The sequence below is a fragment of the Stegostoma tigrinum genome, chromosome 37 (genome assembly GCF_030684315.1).
Source record: "Stegostoma tigrinum isolate sSteTig4 chromosome 37, sSteTig4.hap1, whole genome shotgun sequence".
NCBI lineage: Eukaryota > Metazoa > Chordata > Chondrichthyes > Orectolobiformes > Stegostomatidae > Stegostoma > Stegostoma tigrinum.
In genome coordinates, this window is record NC_081390.1 from 26,481,143 (window position 1) to 26,500,721 (window position 19,579).

The 19,579-nt window shown below is 38.6% G+C and overlaps 1 protein-coding gene across 10 annotated transcripts in view; it reads right to left on the bottom strand.

Moving 5' to 3' along the window:
• The window catches only part of LOC125467583 (inactive ubiquitin carboxyl-terminal hydrolase 54-like), a 124,101-nt gene that overhangs the window by 91,767 nt on the left and 12,755 nt on the right, over positions 1 to 19,579 (bottom strand). Inside the window, exon 1 of one of the 10 annotated variants that reach the window (XM_059640323.1) lies at positions 14,592 to 14,608. The exons of 8 other annotated variants lie outside the window; for them this stretch is intronic. The gene's annotated coding sequence lies outside the window, so the exon portion shown is untranslated. Of the gene's footprint in view, positions 1 to 7,010; positions 7,030 to 14,591; positions 14,609 to 19,579 lie in introns of those variants that run through there. One more of the 10 variants, XM_059640326.1, reaches the window with a different exon arrangement.

A 19,579-nucleotide genomic window follows, 5' to 3' on the forward strand; every position in this document is an offset into this window, starting at 1 on the left:
ATAACATCAGCATAACAATGTCAATAACGTTATAAAATGAGAATTGTAATTTATAAGCTGACATCATATAGTATGAAAGAGGCAACCATGAATTAAGATGAGACTGTACTTTGCATTTTATTTTCCACTGATGTTAGCAACAAAAACACCTTTGATTACTGTTATGAAAACTGTATAAACATGTACAGCATTTTCAGCTTGAAGGCTATCATTAGCAATGTAATTGAATTCAAGTTGAAAACAATTCTCCAGTATCTTTCTCCCCCCCCCCGCCAAGACGATGCGCCACAGATCCCAGTAGTTTAAGAAGAACTTGGCTCAATTTGTCCTCCATTTTTCACCAATTCAAAAATGTGATGAATTTAAAATGAATATTCTCACTCTGTACCCATTTTTGTAGCAATGGTGAAAGATCATTAGTCCGGTCATAATTGTATGCTATGCTTTGATCCTGTGTATTGAGTAAATAACTGAAATATCTTCATCGTGAAATTAAGAAATGGGACAAAGTAACTGACTACCTTCCTATCCTCAAGCGATTTCAGTAGCTGGAATGAGTCATTTGAAACCAAATTTAGTAGATTTAAAGCTGTTTCTGTTTTAACAGCTTTTATGTACACATGAAAGCCACTCATTGGGAGAACATGATTTAACAAACAGGATGCAACTTGCCCAAAAATACTGGTCAGCAAGGAGGTTTATCATTCTTGTGCATGAAACTAAAGTGACTTTTCTTTTGTTTATAAATTAAATTTTAAAATTGAACATAATTCAACTTTGCTGCATAGCTAACATAATGCAATAGATTCAACTGGATTGTTTAGGAGGAATACTGACACAACAGGAGGCCATTCAATCCTTCAAACTGATTTTGATATTCAATCAGTTCATGGCTGACCTGCACATTATTCCTTGATGATCAAGCAAGATTTCCATTTTGTTAATCCATGCTGGATCTGCCTGACCTTGTCAATATTTTCCAAGTGCTCTGCAATTCAATCTTTTATATGGGCTCTCATTTACCCCACTGCCAATGTCAGGTTAACCAGTCTATAATTCATTGTTATCTCTGCACCTCCATTTTTAAAATCATGGGTTTACATTAACCACTCTCCAATCTACCAGTTTCTACGTTCTCCACGAACTGATTCTGATACTCGACTTTCCCCCTCTTAATCCTGTTATCATCAAATATTGAAATCTAAACTGCTCCTAATCCTGCTGCTTTTTTGGCGAATTCGTATGCCCCTTTCTTGGATCTAATACTATCCCTACTTTGCTTTGTTAGCACGGTCATACCACCTCTGCAGTTTTATTTGTAATGGAACACCATCGAAACCTGTATACCAATCAGCTGCATTTAACTATCCTCAAAATTTGCTCTCACCATGATTCTATTATGCTGGAGCTCAGACCAGCTAAGACAACCAATAAAGCACATGGAGGTAATAAGAACTGCAGGTGTTGGAGTCAGAGATAACATTGTGTGGAGCTGGAGGAACACAGCAGACCAGGCAGCAGAGCACCAGGATAAAGCATGGGCATATTTAAAATCAGAATACAGACTGTTGTAGGAAAAGTTCAACAGAGCAATTCCCAGCATGGGTTAAGGTTTTGATCACATTCCTTCCTTAAAACATCTTCAGGGACAGATTCCACACGGGCTTCCTTTCAAAGTACTCCATGACACAGGTCACGTTTAGGACACTATGGTACAGATAGTATTTTGCTTCTAAGTCTGCCAGTTTGGGAAGTTAAAATCTGTTGCCACAAGGCTCCCCAAGCGATGCAAGCCATTACACAAAAGCAAGTTTGTTGCTTCTACTGAGCCTTTGGTTTGAATACTGTTTTGTGGTTCAGCATATTACTGTCTTACAGAGATGATTAAATATTACTTCAAATATTTTGAATAAATTTTGTGAGCTCAATTTTATACAATGTCAGTTTGGATATTTATTGAGAATTTGCCAACTTCTTTCTACCTTTCATTCAAACTGCTCGTCTTATTTGATCATTTGACTGTGCATTGAAGATTCTACAGCACTATTTGTTTTTAACTAGATCTTGAGAGTACTGTTAGTCTTGCTACGGCAAATAAACAAACAGTGACTTCCAACTGGAGCATTATTACGTAAATTTCCCTGTCACTGTGTTTTAGAATTGCACCCTGACCAAATTATCACAAGTTGTACACGTATAAAATGGCAAAGCTTAAAGGTGTGGCTTGTTTACAAGATCAGCTAGCTGCTTTGGTGCCATATATTTAAGACACATTCCCATACCTCAGATTAAAACGTAATTGTAGTTTACTGAAAACTTGATGTTGATGACATAAATCGGGTGTTACAAAAATGCAAAGTCATTATTTTCTTCCAGTTAAAAATCACTGGATAGGGATTAGAAATACAAATTAGCTGTTCCTGCTGCTTTCACCTGAACTCAAAGTGAATTTGAGAGTCTCAGCTAAAGTCAATTTTATGAAAACCCAGACCAGAAATGTGAGCCGATTCCTTCGTATTCTACTCTTCACAATATCACTTCACAGTTTATCACGTGGTGAGCTGGATGTCACATCTGAGAATCAGCCCATCATGCCTGCGTCACCATCTGTGTTCATCCAGCTCTACACCTCGTTATCTCAGCTAGTCTCCCTCCTGTGTTTTTTCTCCCCACTTAGCCCTGCAGCTATTTATTTTTCAGATGCTGATCCAACTGTGTCATTAAACTGAATTTTGAACCAGCTATTCCACAGACAGACAGTGACTTCCAGGTGTAAAGGTACTGTGCCTTTAAGAAGTATTTCTTCTGTGCTGTTTCTCTCACAGAGACATGTTGCCAATAATGCCTGAATATCTGCTTCAGAAGCAGTGGAAAAACAGCTTTCAGCTCCAGCTGTTTTTTTAAAATTACTGTGTTTTGCTTAAAGCCTGGACCCATCAAATCACATCTGCATCACGGTGACTTACATTTACTTTTAAATAAGCTAAAAGTTAGGGTCTAGGCTATTTCCTTGATATTTTAAGATGATTTGATCTGGTCCATAACAAAAGGATCCCCAATCATTTGCTATGTGAGCAGGTTCTTCCACATGTCAATTTTGGTTCTTTTGTCATTTCCCTTAGAGCGATATCCTCTGGTAATAGTTTCTTTCAACTTACTCTGTACAACCCGCTTATGATCCAGAACCCTTCATCAAATCTCCAATCATATTACAATGCAAACTGCATGTCTTCAACAGCAATCATTTTTAAACAGTGGCACGGGGCAGCACAGTAGCTCAGTGGTTAGCACTGCTGCCTCACAGTGCCAGGGAGCCGGGATCGATTCCACCCTCGGGCGACTGTCTGCCTGTGTGGAGTTTGCACGTTCTCCTGTGTCGGCGTGGGTTTCCTCTAGGTGCTCCAGTTTCATCCCACAGTCCAAAGATGTGCAGGCTAGGTGGATTGGCCATGCGAAGTTGCCCCTAGTATTCAGAGACGTGTAGATTAGGTGGGTTATGGGGGGGGGATGGGTCTGGGTTGGATGCTCAGAGGGTCGGTGTGGACTTGGTGGGCTGAAGGGCCTATTTCCACTCTGTAAAGATTCTATGATTTTATGATATGAAACAGTGCCTTCAGTGCAAGTAGTGTCCCAATGTATCCCAAAAGGTATACAAACACAGAACAAGAGCAGGCCACTCAGCCCATTGAACCTGCTCTGCCAGTCAATAAGATTGTGGATGATCAATTTTAATGTCAACTCTGTTTCTACACATCCCTGATAATCTTTCTCCTTGGTAACCAAGAATCTACCTCTGCCTTTAAAATATTTCAAGATTTTACGTTCACTGCCTTTTGAGGAAGGGAATTCTAAAGGCTCTCAACCCTGAGGAAAAAGAATGTTTCCTCAACTTTGACTTAAATGAGTGACCTCTTATTTTTAATCCCCAACCTCTAGTGCTAGGTTCTCCCACCAGTACAGGCACGCTTTCGCAATCCACCCAGTTAAGTTCCCTCAAGATCTTACACATTTTAATTAAGTCACCCCTGACTCTTCTAAACTCCAGAGGATACCAGTCTAGCTTGTGTAGGCCTTCCTCAGAAGGCAAATCTCCTTCCAGCTATTAGTCAGCATAACTAAAGCTCACTATAAACATACACAAATATATTAATGAACCTAAATGTCCGAAAGGAGGGAAAGGAAGACGACAGGAGGTTTACAAACATTCTAAATGAAAATGAAGCCATGTTACATTTTGTTTTATCCCGTAATAAACACAATGATATAAAAGAGGGGGGTTATTTAGTCATTTGTCTCAGTGCAGTGTGTACAACGGTTATGCTATCACTCTCCTGTTAAGGGAATTGGTTACACAGTATACATGGAAAGGATCAAAATTTGCAGAGCTATGCAGGAAGAGTGGGAGTGATTGGACAGTGGCTGACTAGTCTACATCAATGCTCTCATTCCACGATTACATCAGATTCATTCTTTCACAGAGTCATACAGCACAGAAACAGATCCTTCGATCTAAGCAGCCCATGTCAAACATAATTCCAAACTAAATTAGTCGCACCCTCCCTCCTCCTGGCCCATATCCCTCCAAATCTTTCTTACTCACATATACATCCAAAAGTCTTTTAAATGTTGTAATTGTACCCACATTTACCATTACCTTGTTCGGCACTGTTTTTTCTTACATAGAATTCAAATTTCACCATCCACCATGGTGGGATCCAATCTCATGACTCTAGAATGTTAGCCTGATGCTCTGAATTGCTTTTTGTTTACTTCATTCATGAAAGGAGGGTATTGCTAGCTAGTTCAACATTTATTGCCATCCCTAAATGCCAAGGGTAAAGAGTCAACCATATTGCTCTGGAGTCACATGTAGGCCAGACCTGGGTAAGGATTGCAGTTTCCTTCCTGAAGGAATGTTAGTGAACCATCTGGTCAATGGATTGTCCAGAGTCCCGGGAGATACCAGTGCCTCCCAGAACAGCAACTTTCCTTTGGGCCTTTCACTGACTCCATATCAAGGCTCCATATCAATGACATGTGTGGCCGTGGCCAGAACTCACCCTGAACGCATATCCAAGACACTTGTGCAAGTGGGTTACAAGTAACATTTTCTGAAGTCATACCAGTGACATATCTGACTTACTTCATAATTTTCCCCAACAACATTGACTCCTACTAGTCACATACAACTAAACAATTGCCCACTGCTATCAGGGACCTTACTCAAATGGCTATTCCGTATACATCGTACCGAAACAATGAATGACGTTAAATTGTAGAGGTGGCATTGTGACAGAATTCCATACTGACCTCACTTATTGCCCACACAGCAGAATAATTCTTTCACAATCAACCAAACAGTTATAATTCTCCAGGAACCTGGGACAGGTTGCTCCTCCCTAGCCCAAGGAGGTCAGGGCTCTGGTAACCAAACTATTAAACAGAGCCCTTGAGGGAGTGCAGCGAAAGTTGGCCAGTCCGATTTCAGGGATGACAGGACTGATGAGAAGAGATTGGTTGGTTAGAATTGTTTTCACTTGAGTTCAGACAGGGGGTTGCGGGGGTGGTGGTTCTCATAGAGACTTATGAAGTTCTAACAGGGCTAGGCAGGGAAGATGCAGGGAGGATATTCCTAATGGTGGGTTTGTCCAAAACCAGGGGTCACAGTCTGAGGATTCGGGGTACACCATTTAGGACAGAGGTGAAGAGACATTTCTTCATCCGGAGAACAGTGAGCCTGTGGAATTCATTACCACTAAGTCGTTGATGCAAAAACATTGGATGTATTGAAGATGCAGCTAGATATAGCACTTGGGGGTGAACAGGATCAAAAGGTTATTGGGAGAAAGCAGGATTAGGCTATTGAGTTGGGCGATCAGTCATGATTGCAATGAATGACGGAACAGGCTCAAGTGTCCGAATGGCCACCTCCTGCTCACATGTTTCACTCTTTCTATAAAAGCAAAATACTGCAGATGCTGGAGTTCTACAAAAATAAAACAGAATGCTATAGAAACTCAGCAATTCCAAACAGGATTCACAGCAGACCTAAAATGTTGAATCTGTTTCTCTTCTCATTGCTGCTGTCAGACTGGTTGAGTTTCTCCAGCACCTTCTGTTTTATTTCAAAGTATTAGCCAAAGTGAACTCAGCAGAAACTAAAAGTCAAAACTACAACCCTATGGCTAGGTCATATACTGTCTTATCAAGGACCATCGGCGAACTTTGAATCCCTTTGCAATATTTGAACAGGGATTTAACCATTTTCTTTCTGCAGGAAATATCTGCTATTTAAAATGTTAGCAGGTGCTGCATTAACATTCAAAGACATACAATTTAACATTACATGGATTTTAGTCCATCAGCTTAGTATGTGAGGGACTGAAACAATCAAATAAGCACTCTGGACAAATCCCTGATGAGTAATTATTTGTCATGAGTCCTAGATTTTTCACATCCTCATTGGTACATGCACACCATCTAACAGAAGGTAAATTCGATTTAATACAATAAGCCAAATTTTCCAAGCAATTTTTAAGCCACGTTTTAATTAAAGTTTAGTGCAAATTTGGAAGTGTAAATACTTTCCAAAATTAAATAGACTTACAAAACAAAGCCTGTATTCCCATTCCACAAATGAATTAAATTAATCTTATCATATCTTATCTCAGATAATGCAAATAATGCCATTTCATTGGAAAGAATTTCTTCAAATCTGGAAAAATGGTAGAAGACACAGCCCATGACAGAAGACGCCAGTCTGAAGCACTTAGAATTGAAGGCAACATGGAAAAGATGAATGGTAAATATATTTAAGTGGAAGTTAGTTTTAAAACTCTCACAAAGCAACAGCAGCTGCTTATCCGCAATACCTTCTGTTTGGTTGGTGCTTGACTGAAGACTAATAGTGTATGAGGGAAAAAGAAGCATTTAAATGCATCTCTCCATACCTCCAGGTTTCCCAGTCCGAATTAGAAGAAAATATTTCTTTAATTCAAAACAATTAATACCTTCAGTTCAAAGCTGTTTGGCCAAACAGTTAGAACATATGCTCTAGCACACCATATTGTGTTGCTGCACTGTCCACATCAATACCATTCCTTACAGAATACACTAACAAAAATTTCTACCAAATGACTATGTTGCTACACAACATTCAGTTTCCATAGAAACAATGCTGCAAAGCCACAGCATATAATTACAAGAAGGGCAAAATGCCTGACACCCATCACACAGCACCTCTCGAAGATCTAAACAGCAGCACATCAAGGCAACCTAAACAGAGCCAGTCAAAACTCCAAAAGAGATTTTTTAAAAAACAGAAAAACACTTTAAAATATTTCAAGAAGACCAAGTTAGTATTACAATATTCCGAGCATAATTAACAAGTAAATAACGTAAGAAATAGGAGTAGGCCATTTGACCCCTCAAACCTGCCCCACTATTCAATAGCATCATCGTTGTCCTGCCTCAAGCCATAATAACACCTTTGCACCAGGTTAGCATAGCTGTCAACTCCCTGCTAATTCAAAAATCAAAGAGGAGACAGGTAAATAACTCTGTTTCCATCACTCTGTGATAGACAATTCCCAACATCTGGGAGGAAAAAAAGAACTCGTATGCGTCACTGGTTTGTACGAGTGTCCCTTATTCTCTAAATATTCTCCTAATTCAAGATTTCCTCGCTGATGGAAACATCATCTCAACATCTATCCTACCAACCCTGCCTCAGGAAACCAAAACAAATTGCTGTTAAAGCTCAGCAGATCTGGCAGTATCCATGGAGAGAAATCGGAGTTAACATTTCAGATTGAATGAAGTGAGTTCTGATGAGGGGCCACTTAACCTGAAATATTAACTCCGATTTCTCTCCATGGATGCTGAAGGACCCACTGAGCTTTTCCAGCAATTTCTGTCTTTGTTTCTGATTTATAGCATCCATAGTTCTTTCAATTTTTATTTAGTATTCCCCTCAAAAACTTGTTTGTTTCAATAAGATGATTCCTTATTCTCCTACACTCTAATGAATAAAGGCCAAATTAGTTCAGTAATTCTTGAGAAGTCAACTCCTTTATTCCAACAAAAAACAGTAACATCTACATAGATTTTTCATGTTTTGAATAATTATTCGCGATGCTCATCTTACTAACCTGTAGCCGCTATCAGTTGAGGACTTAGTGATGCTGGAATTCAATTGACACAAATGTGAGATGCTTTGATACTTCAGGGAACAGCAGTGATACTCCCACAAATTCCCACTTCATTAATTTTTGCCTGCAAATAACCAATCAGCTAAATGCATCGTCCTTTTCTGAAGATTCAGCACACAAGTTGCTAGTGTAATTATAAACTATTTCCCAGCCAAAGTTACAATTCATTTGTATTTATAACAATCTGTAACAATAATCTAAATATTTCAAATTATCAACACATCCAATATGGGTTGTTAAAGAAGAACCAGTCTCAATTATTCAGAATAAAGACAAGCAAAACAAAGCAAGATTTCAGTAAGGAGAATGCTCCTGGTATGAATAGTTACACTTTTGATTCTTGTAAAGCGTTCATTTCTGCTGTGTAACAAACATGGATAATGCTGGTCACAAAGCCAACCTGGGAATTTTTCCTTTGTTTCTCAACTACAGATATTTGTTAAAATATGAAACTTATACCAAAGATGCTAATTTTTCTGTTATTCAACAGATATAACAGATTAATCACAATGCAAAGTCAAAATCAATTTAGTGTAAATTCCTTGACTAATCAAACACTGGTCTACAGACTACCACAGCTGAAGTTAATGCGCATAATCTCAGATGATGAAAAGTTATGGGTACTTGGAAAAATAAACTCACCTGAGAAACACAAACAGGATTTTCACAGTGATTTGAAACAGTACAGTATTTACATGTCAAAGGGGCCTCATTTAACAATCCAGAGAACATTTTGGAATAATCCACAGACCATTCAAATCACACCATGACAATTTGGGAAATTTGAATTCAGTTTAAAAATTGCTCAGTAAAATTGAAGATGAAGCCGGATTGCTTGCTGGCAAGGAACAAAATGGTTCACATACTGGTCACGTTGTTATGGACCAGATGAAATCTCCTCAAATCACAACATGGAGATAGCCTAAACCCCAACTTTTAAAGGAAAGTATAAGGTGCTACCCAGCCAGATGTGGTTTGCTTGGACAAACTACTATGTTTTAAGCAAAACACTTTATTCCTATACCATAGTTAAGTTCAGACAGAAAACAAATTGGTATAACTTTAACTCTACTGAAATACTTAACAAAATAATACATTATCTAACTACTACTCATTAACTGTTCCAATATAGCAGTATTCCACAAGCACACCCTTGGCAAAGGCATATTTAGCGAAATAGATTTCCCTGACTTGCCATCTCCTCCAGTTACCAATAGGATGAAACTAGCAGCAGAGAATGAGCTCAAGCTTTGTGCAGCGGAGACAGAGAGCTTCAACTCCAAAATTCCAACATCAACAACTGAAAACAAAACTAAAACCCTGAATTTGTGTCAGCCTGACTCCATCCAGTCATGTTTTTGCTTATTTAAATAAAAATCCCAAACTATTTACTTTGCTTTCCATGGAGCCGACTTCTCAGCACCAGGTTTACAACACCCCTCTTCTAGAGAAAAAGTCAAAATACATTCCTTTAAAGGCACATTTTGGCACAGGCTTGTGACTTCCAGGTACCTCTTAACCTGAATGACTTAACCGCCACTGAATTGTGTCAAAACCAAAATCCATCACAGGCAACTACTGAGCAAGAAATGACAGCCATGTGTTCCTCCTATACCAAAACTCTGGACTGCTATCCTGAAGGGCATTACAGGTCTATCTATAGCACACGGACTGCAACAGTTCAGGCAGCAGCTCACCACCACCTTTGAGGGCAACTAGGGATCAGCAATAAATGCCCCATAAGTGAACTACAAGAAAAGGTGCAAGAGAAATCAGACAAAACTTCAACCTCTATTTCTTCTGTTCAGTTCAGAACACCAATTAACCTGTTGTACAACAAAGAATTTTTTCTCATTTCACTGAGTCATGGAGATTGAATGCCAAACCATTCTGAATAAATGTCAACTTCCTTTGATCTGTTATTGAAGGGCCAACCCACCTGAAATACACAGCAAAAAGCTGTCACTCAAATTACACATAGAAAACTTCCAGGCCATTATTTAATACTTAGCTAAGTTTAAACCGTAACAAACAGTACGATAAACTGGACAAGACCAGCATGGCACAAAGATAGTCATGGGTGACTCAGTAAGGGGTTATTGTTAAACGGACATTATGAAAAATCTTAAGAGTTGAACATCCTCTGAGTTTGGACAATTTAAATATGATTATAGTGATTCCACAGCAAAACATGAAAGCAACCAGAGATTCAGGTATCCGCTGCAAAAAAGATTGCAAAACATTATAAAGGTATCTTCAGCAAAGAAGAAACATATCTCCCCGGTGTAGTAGCAGTAATAGTTAGGCTGGCATTTGAGTTTGAGATAACACTGAAGCAACTGCCCTATGTCAAACTGACCTTGAGATCATAAACAGAGCCAAAGTGAAACATAAACCTTTCCTCCATTTTCACACAGCACAAAAAGGGAAAAACATTAAGCAAACTGCAGTCAAAATAATCTTTGCCCTCATCTTGTTATGTGATGATATGCCATTGAGGGTGCTGAAATCACCATAGCCGCAAACAATCTGCAAACAAACAGCTAAAATGGAACATGATAAATAGCTTAGCAGAATGCCAGATGTAAATAAATGTGATCATCTCAATTTAGAAAATGACTACTTTACAACTTGAAATTGAAGTAATGTAAATCTTAAACCCGATTGCAACCTTGAAAAGGACTGTTTACTGAAACAGTGCTACACTATAGTCCAGCATGTTTTTTTTTAAAAAGAAAGAAATGGGGAAAATCCTATTTCAGTTTACTGACTCCATTAACAGATGGCAGATGCTGGTACTACAGGCAGATAAATTAATCAGAAAAACTTAGTTCTGTTACATTTCATTCACCTTGTTTTATTATATAGACAGGCCCAGGCTCTCTAAATTATTTCCATTTTCTACTTAACTTCCAATTTGTGTTATAAACTTGGCACTGCAGTATACAGCACAATAAAGCACCTGGGATATAGCCTGGAATGCATTGGTCTGACACAACTAAAAGGCTACTCCTACAAAGAAGCAGCTGGTTTAAGTGGAGACTTTTAAATCTGAACAAAACCATGGATCTTTTAATTCCTGCTTAATTTCAAATTAGTGTTTTCAAAATATGGACCGTTTTGCAAACTTGTACCTCCAAGTTGGAAATTTGTTTGGGCCAATCGCAGATTCATAGACAGACAATTCACAACACAGGTCATTGGTGCTTGCAACATTTAAGAAAAAGCTATCCACTGCACAGTCTTTTGGCCCAACAAGTCTACTCTGCAGAGAATGTCTTTTGATATAGGTTGGAGAAGTTGGGACTATTTTCCTCCGAGAAGATTTGATACAAGTTTTCTAAGTCACAAAGGGTCAGGACAGACGGACATGGAGAAATCTGTAAAATTGTCAACAAGACAGCTGGTGCAGAAACAATGGGCTAACTGGCTCTTTCTGCACAACAATAACTCAGATTCTGTAAAACACTGCAATCAACAAATATTTGAGCAAAATGGTCCCAAAATGGAACTTATGTCTGTTACATAGAATGTACTTTACTTTAGTGTCCCAGCTACCACATCAGTAAATGCTCCACAATTCAAACTAAAAACCCATTTCAAAAAAATCAGTGTATCATCATTGCCAGCACTGGGATTTCAATATCAGTTATTTGCAAAATTTACAAGGAAATCTCAATAAATAATTAACATCACATCTTACAGCTTTCTAATTCTGTTACTCTGATCTGTCCAAATAAATCCCAAACTTAATTGTCATTTTTCCAAAGGCATTTGCAAAATTTCCCATTTTTTAAAATCATGGAAATAACCTTGCAGCAATGTTTCATTCACTGTTAAACATTTACACTTAAATTTTGCTATGTTTCCAACTAATTCTTGCTCTTTGAATCCAAATGAACTGGTCTCCAAAAATGCAAGCCGTACGTGACATTGGAACATGTTAAATCCGTATATCAAAGGTTTGAGATAAACCTATTTTATAGAATAGTGCAACATAAAACAAGGCCATTCAGCCAATTGTGCCTGAGCCAATTATTAATTCAATCCCCATTCGCTCACCACAATGGCCTGCAAACTCCTCCTCTTTCAATTAGCATCTAATGTCCTTTTGATGGGCTTAATTGACCATTTCTTCACCACAATCTCGGAGCGCATTTCCAGATCCTAACCATTCAAGGGTGAATCACCTGCTTCATCATCCATATCAGGGAGATGAAATGCAGACTGAAGGACAGCTTTGTGGAACACCTCTGTGCTACCCGTAAAAATGACCCAGAGATTCCAGCTGCTTCCTACTTCAACACACCACACTGAAATCTCGCAATGGCAATCTCGGGCCTACCACAACGCTTCAGTGAGGTTCAGCACAATTTAGATTAACATCTGCCTGGGAACCTTACAGTCTTCAGGAGTCAACATGGTGTTTAACAATTTGAGACCATCAACACCTCCTTTCATGCCTATTACTACTCCTAAAAGTTCATATAATGTAAAGGGCTGCTTTCAGCACAGCTAAATCATTTTCAACTACTTACTGTCCCATTGATTCCTCCACATTTAGTTTATTTTCTTCCCTAGCTTACTGCCAAACAATGCCTTTGACTGTCTGCCCTTTTTACACTCTGTGTGGGCTCCCTCTCCACCTATCCATTCACTCTTCTCTCACCAGCTGCACCCCAACCACCACCCACCACCAACATAAATAGCACATTTTCCTAGCTGCTCCTAGTTCTGAAGAGTCACTGAACTTGAAGTGTTAACTCTACTTTCTTTCTACATTCTGGCAGGTGTTGCCAGATGGAGAGTTTCTTCAACAATTTTTGCTTTTGTCTATCCAAGCATCTACAGTTCTTTGTTTTATTCTTCCCCATCTCGCCATTGCTATTTTTGCCAATTAGCTTTAATCTATACCTTCTGCTTCTTGACCTGTCCACCCAGATGAATAGTTTCTCCCCATCTGCCTTGTGCCTCATGATTTTGAATACCCTGATCCACTTCTCCGTTACTGCTTCACTAATCCAACACATCCACAACACCACCCTCGTCACTCTCAAACATATCTTCTAGGCAAAGTAGCACTTTTCTCGCATTTCTTTCAATTTAGCGTACTATATTCCATTCTTACAAAGTGGTCTCCTATACATTGACAAAAACCAAACTCTGGCAGGATAACCGCTTTGTGGAATACCTCAACTCTATCTGTAAAAACTACGCTGTACTTCCAATTCCTCGCTATTTCAAGGAGCCATCCCGTTCTGTTTTAAAGAGTCAAATTAGGCTCAAAACGCTCACTCTGTTTCTTTTTCCACAGGTGCTTCCAGACCCGCTGTAAGTCCCACAACACATTCTGGTTTTATTTCAGATTTCCACCATCAGAGGTATTTTACTTTGAATCTTGATTTTACTCAAAACTCAATTTCTGAACACCGAAATGAATGTCCCCTTAAAACCTTCTCGGCTCCAGAAGTACAACTCACACCTTCTTTAGTGACCTCATATTGCTGAAAAACCAAATGACATCTATCATCTATATTCAGTTCTTCCAAAAAAAAACTTATAGAATCCATCTTGAGTTTAGCAAATCTGTACCAACCAGTCTTCATTATCGCACAATCTGTAAAACTTCTTCAAATGATAATTTGTAAGAACTTAACCACAATTTGGCCAATCCTGAGAATGAGCCTGCATTTTCCATCCCAAGAAATAATGCAGTATTTTTCAATCAAAAAGTCATCAATTTGAAACATGTCACACTCTCTCCACATGCTATCTGACATGTCCAGTATTTTCTATTTGCTTACTTTAGGAAACACTGCATTTGAGCTTATAGACTTGAAATTTACACTTTTATAAATGCATTAACTTTTGATTATGAAGCCAGGCCTGTACTTATCATCAGTTTGAATTGTAATAAGTTACATAGCACAAGCCTGTTTAATTCAAGTACCTAGGTTACCAAAAGCTATGTAATTGTTAATCAAGAACAAAATGCATGGGGCAAATTACATATATCATCTTCAGATAAAAATAAAACAGCCTCTATGTTATAGGAAAGAAAGAGGGCTTGGAAAAACCACAATTGAACAATTGAGAGAAAAGGCCATACAATAAAAAAAAATTTAGAACTGTTACATTAATAATGTTTTAGATCTCTGGCCTAAATACAGAAGAAAGGCAGGAAACCTATCTAGTAGGTTACTGAAATATATCATAACACAAAAGACTAGAAAAAAGCTTAACCACAAAACCAGTGTGTCTGTTTCACACACCACACAGGAACTACCACCACAGAACATAACCACTTGAGCACAATATACAATGCAGAATTGACAAAAGCATTTCTTTTTTAAAAATACATAATGTACTCAATTTCCCTACCATCATGAGACGCACTTACAATTAGATCTTGCCCACTGTTGTCAGGCAATTACCCATTTAGTGTAATCTTCATACAGTAATTGACAGTGAATGTTCACTTACTAAAACAGAAACCAGCAACTCCCTCCCTGCGCAGTGCAAATTCAAGCTAAGGCTGATAAAATCAACAACTTTCTAATCATCTCCACACAATGAACATTTTGCGCACAAAAAAGGACAGTAGCAGGATGCTACTTATTGGCACACCATCTATGCAAACCAGCTGTACTTCTCAATATGCCAATTGCACTTAATTGCTTCCTCATACCATGCATCAGTTTTCACGTGAAATTACATTCTGTTTTCTGCTCCATTTATCCTAAAGAACAGGTTTATCTTGTGCCAGGCTTCACGTGTACCCTTTGAGGCATTTGCTTTAAAAAAAAGTGTTGAAACTGTTGATTATGGTAGGATGATCCAACAAGTCTAGTATGGACTTCAAAAAGACTGTGCCATGGTCCCTTCTACCAATAGTGACAATGGACACACTCAAATGATAAACCAGCAAGCACGAGGTCAAGGAAACTTGTCCCTTGCTAGCGGGTTTTGAGAAGATCTGTAGCTCAGGTTGAGGTTCTGGATGTGAGTTTGCTCGCTGAGCTGGAAGGTTAGTTTTCAGACGTTTCGTCACCATTCTAGGTAACATCATCAGTGAGCCTCCGACAAAGCGCTGGTGTTATGTCCTGCTTTCTATTTGTCTGGTTAGGTTTCCTTGGGTTGTCCCTTGCTGTTTCTATAAACTTCCTGTCACGGTTTGTCTAACAGATAGGTCCTTCAGGATTCAGCCAATTCCATCAGCTGTGGTTCTACCTAGCCACTATTGGTGGCAGACATTGAACTTATCTGCCCAGAGTACATTCTGTGTGACTGTTACTGCCAGTGGTTCTTTCACATGGTGTTGAATATGGAGAAGCACTGATTCATCAGCTGAGATTGTCCGGTAGCTGGTAATCAGCCTGTACATGATAAAGTGCCGTGAAATTTCAGAGGTTTGCAGTTAACATTGTGGACCCTCAGGGTGACTCTCAACTTCAGTTCGTGGAGGAGGTTGAATTTATTTCCACCTGCAGACACTAGTGAGCTGTGCCTCAGGTTACAATACTACAAACATCAAATAATTTGCCAAACCCATCACTCATTACATTACTTCAACTGATTTAGCACGAGGTGTCACCATCAACTTCCTTCCTTTGACTGTAGCTCATCACTAATGTAACATAGGCAGGAAAGCCCACATCGCACGAATAAATACACCCACTTCCAACAAGTTCATGAATTTCATCATTACCAGATCAAGTCCAGTCAGTCAACTTCTTCTATCATTCATCCTTTCTCTACCAAGGAAAACATCTTCCTCTGGTCCTCTCACACTAACCATGAACATTTACCTTTCTCAAGTTTCTCCTCTTTTTACCTTCTATCTGCTGCAAGTACATTTTACAATAATTCCCTCAATGTCACTCATCTAACTACTGCATGCCAAGTTCCTTTCCTTGACCTCATTCCAACAAACATGCAAGTTATTTGCTCTCATTGGATTTGTCCATCTCCTATCTCAAACCATCTATGACCCTCTATCTCCATATCTTTCCTCAAGTCAATGTCACACTGAACTCCAGATCTGAGCCCATCACTCAATATGTTCGAATCACTCAAATTCACATTTCAGCACTGCAAAAACATCAAACTCTACTGATCCAATTCACTAATAAAATCTTGTTAAATGCGAAAAAAAGGAAATAACTGAAGATGCTGGAAATCAGAAACGAAATAAATTAGTGGAAAAACTCAGCTGGTCTAGCAGCACCAGTGACCCTTCTTTGGCACTGAAGGTCATTGGACCCTAAATGATAACTGTGCTTTCTCTCCATGGATGCTACCAGATCTGCTGAGCTTTTCCAGCAATTTGTTTTTGTATCTTGTTCAATGGAAATAGGTTGCTCACTCACCAATCCTGTCGCTCACCTGAACCATTCTGCAGCCTTCAGCAGTATTGATCAGACTACGTTCTTCCCACAAATCCCCTACACCAGTGGTCCACAACCCTTTCAGTATCAAGGTATACTTCAATGAAACCAACAACTCCACATAAACCAGTACTTTCACTCACTTGCATTTACAGTTGTTATGGCCTTATGTAACATCGTGCATACAACATGCTCAAGGAGGTTCGACAATATTAATGTTTCAAATCCACTGGTGAAAGTTCAGCATTTGGATCGCAAGCACGCATTTTCAAAATCTGCTCAATACAACTAGTTCTAACAGTTCATGACAATGGATCAAAATAAAGCACAAAGTCAATTAAAATGCAATTTACTGGGTTAGTGGGAAACCTGAGCCTGCCTGAACAGAGCTCCCATCAACATACTCTGTCAGCCAGCAGGTAGTACTGTAGACTTACATCAGTGGATTTCATGATCTACAAAGCAAACTCAAATAATAACTAACGTCTCTTGCAGCGCCTCCTTGCTATCAGCTGACATGTTAATTTGCCTTTTAACTGTTTTATTAGTGAGTGGAATATTGTTATTCTCTTTTGCAGCATCAGCTCCTAACATTGCATCGGCAGTCTTTTTAATATGCCGACATGATTAAGGTTCCTCAGAACTCAGGTACCCGACCCGAAACATTAATTCTGATCTTCTCTTCACAGATGCTGCCAGACCTGCTGAGCTTTTCAAGAAACTTTGTTTTTGTTCCTGATTCACAGCATCTACAATTCTTTCAATTTTTTTTAGAAAGGCTTAGAGGGATATGGGCCAAATGCAGGTAAAAGGCACTAGTTTAGTTTGGGAAACTTGGTCAGCGTGGATGAGTCAGACTAAAGGGTCTGTTTCTTCGCTGTATGACTCAATGACTGAACTTGAAGTCTACAGCATTGCTTCTTCAGAATTTTGTGTTACACTTCTAACTTCTGATTGACATGAAGAAAACACATGGCTACAAAGAGAACCACAGGGCTATTTGATTGACTGTAAAATGTACAAGAAATAGACTATTCATTCCACTGAGTGTGCTGCAACATTCTATGAGATCATTGCTGATCTGATAATCCTCAGATCCACTTTCCTGCCTTATTCCCGTAATTCTGGATTATTTTACTGTTTATATTAAAAAAAATTAGTCAAACATACTGAATATACTGAATAAAGTCCTGTGTGGGTAGGAATTCCCCAAAATCACTGCCCTCAGAGAAGAAAATTCTCTTGATTTGTCTTAAGTGTGCAACACCTTAATCTGAATTATGCCTCCTAGTCCTAGACTGGCCCACAAGGGTAAACAACCATTCTGCAACTATCCTATCAAGTCCCCCAAGAATCTTTCATGCTTCAATATGCTTGCCTCTCAATCTTCTAAATTCCCACTGTCACAGGCAACAGCTATGCTCATTCCAAAAGCATCCAACAAAGTCCAAAGTCCACAATCTAAAAATAGACAGACAGCCTTTTTGTTTTAAACTGCTGGTCATGACATACATCATGTACATAGACCAAAGCAACAGCGAGATGGGAAACAAGACTTAATGGTAAAAGAGTTGAATCAGCGTTGAATCTATTCCAACCTCAACTTTCAGGCAAAAGATACAGAAGATTGAACACTTGCAGCAACAGGTTCAAGAACAGTTTTTTTCCCTGCTGTTAATAAATTGAATAGACCACTACTTCAAATGATGTTGACCTTGCTAATGCTGATCTTGCTTTGTGCACCAGTAGCCTTGCATGCCTCACTCTCAGTGCCCTGTAATCTGTTATGTTCATGTTTGCTAAGATCTGCCTGTAATGCTCCCAAAACAAAAAAAGTTTACTGTACTTGCAAGTACAGTAAATCAAATCAAAAGTACTGATGGACAAAAACAAGTCACATTTCATGTCACTGCATCTCAAAGCTCTCGAGACCTCGAGGTCCCAGTTGCTGGTCAAGATTCAACAATGGCTTTGCATAGTATGCACGGTCATAATTTTTTTTTAAACTCTCATTTTTGAGCAGATCAGGATATACATTTCAATTCAACTGATTAGGATGTTTGCAACTAGCTGTCTACAAACAATTTTATTTAAATATGTGTAACAAAAAGGACTCGCATGGAGCTTTCTGCAATTTCTAACTTTCACACTAGTAATATATATGGAGTTTTTTTCCAAATTGCATCCTGAAAGCTATATGCAAAACATCATACTTTTGAAACCAAATAGCTCTTTTTGACAATTTGTGTTGATGAGCTTTCCTGATCTTCATAAAATTGCAATTAAACTTTTATGAACATCACAAGAAGCCAAAAATTGGATTTCACTCAAATGTCCTCCAAACCAACTAGACCACAGCACTCTCCTTGCTCAGCGTAAATTATCAAACTTTTTTTCTTAAAATAATTATTAATGCCAGAAATAATCTGGCCACACAATATGCTAATACCACTTGTAGTTGCTGAAAAAACTTCATGCATAGCCAACAGTTGAGTAAAATGTTGACTTGCCCAGCCTTAACAGGTTGATGTGCTGAATTATGAGACAGAAGCAATATCTAGCAAACATATCAATGAACAATATTTGCAAACGTGTTAACAAAAACAGGACAGCAAGACTCAGCTATAAATTTAACTGATGGGTCAACTTCAGCTTGAAGATGGAGGTTTGGGTTGGAGAATGTATTTTTTTTCCTCCTCAAACTTATCAGGTTACTTAACACAAGAAAAATCCAAATTTCTAACCTCGGTCTGTTTTATTGCAGCAGTGGAGTGCAAGCCAATCAAAACAAGCCTCTCAGTCCTTAAAGCTATGAGAGATATGTGATGCTTACCATCATACACTTTTGATATTGAATAATGACTTGGGTAATGCTAAAATAGAATCATAGCGAAAGGAGAAAGAAAATTAACAAGATGATAGAGCCACAGAATCTAATAACAACAAAAATACTGCAAATCAAAAACATGGAATTTGCTGGAA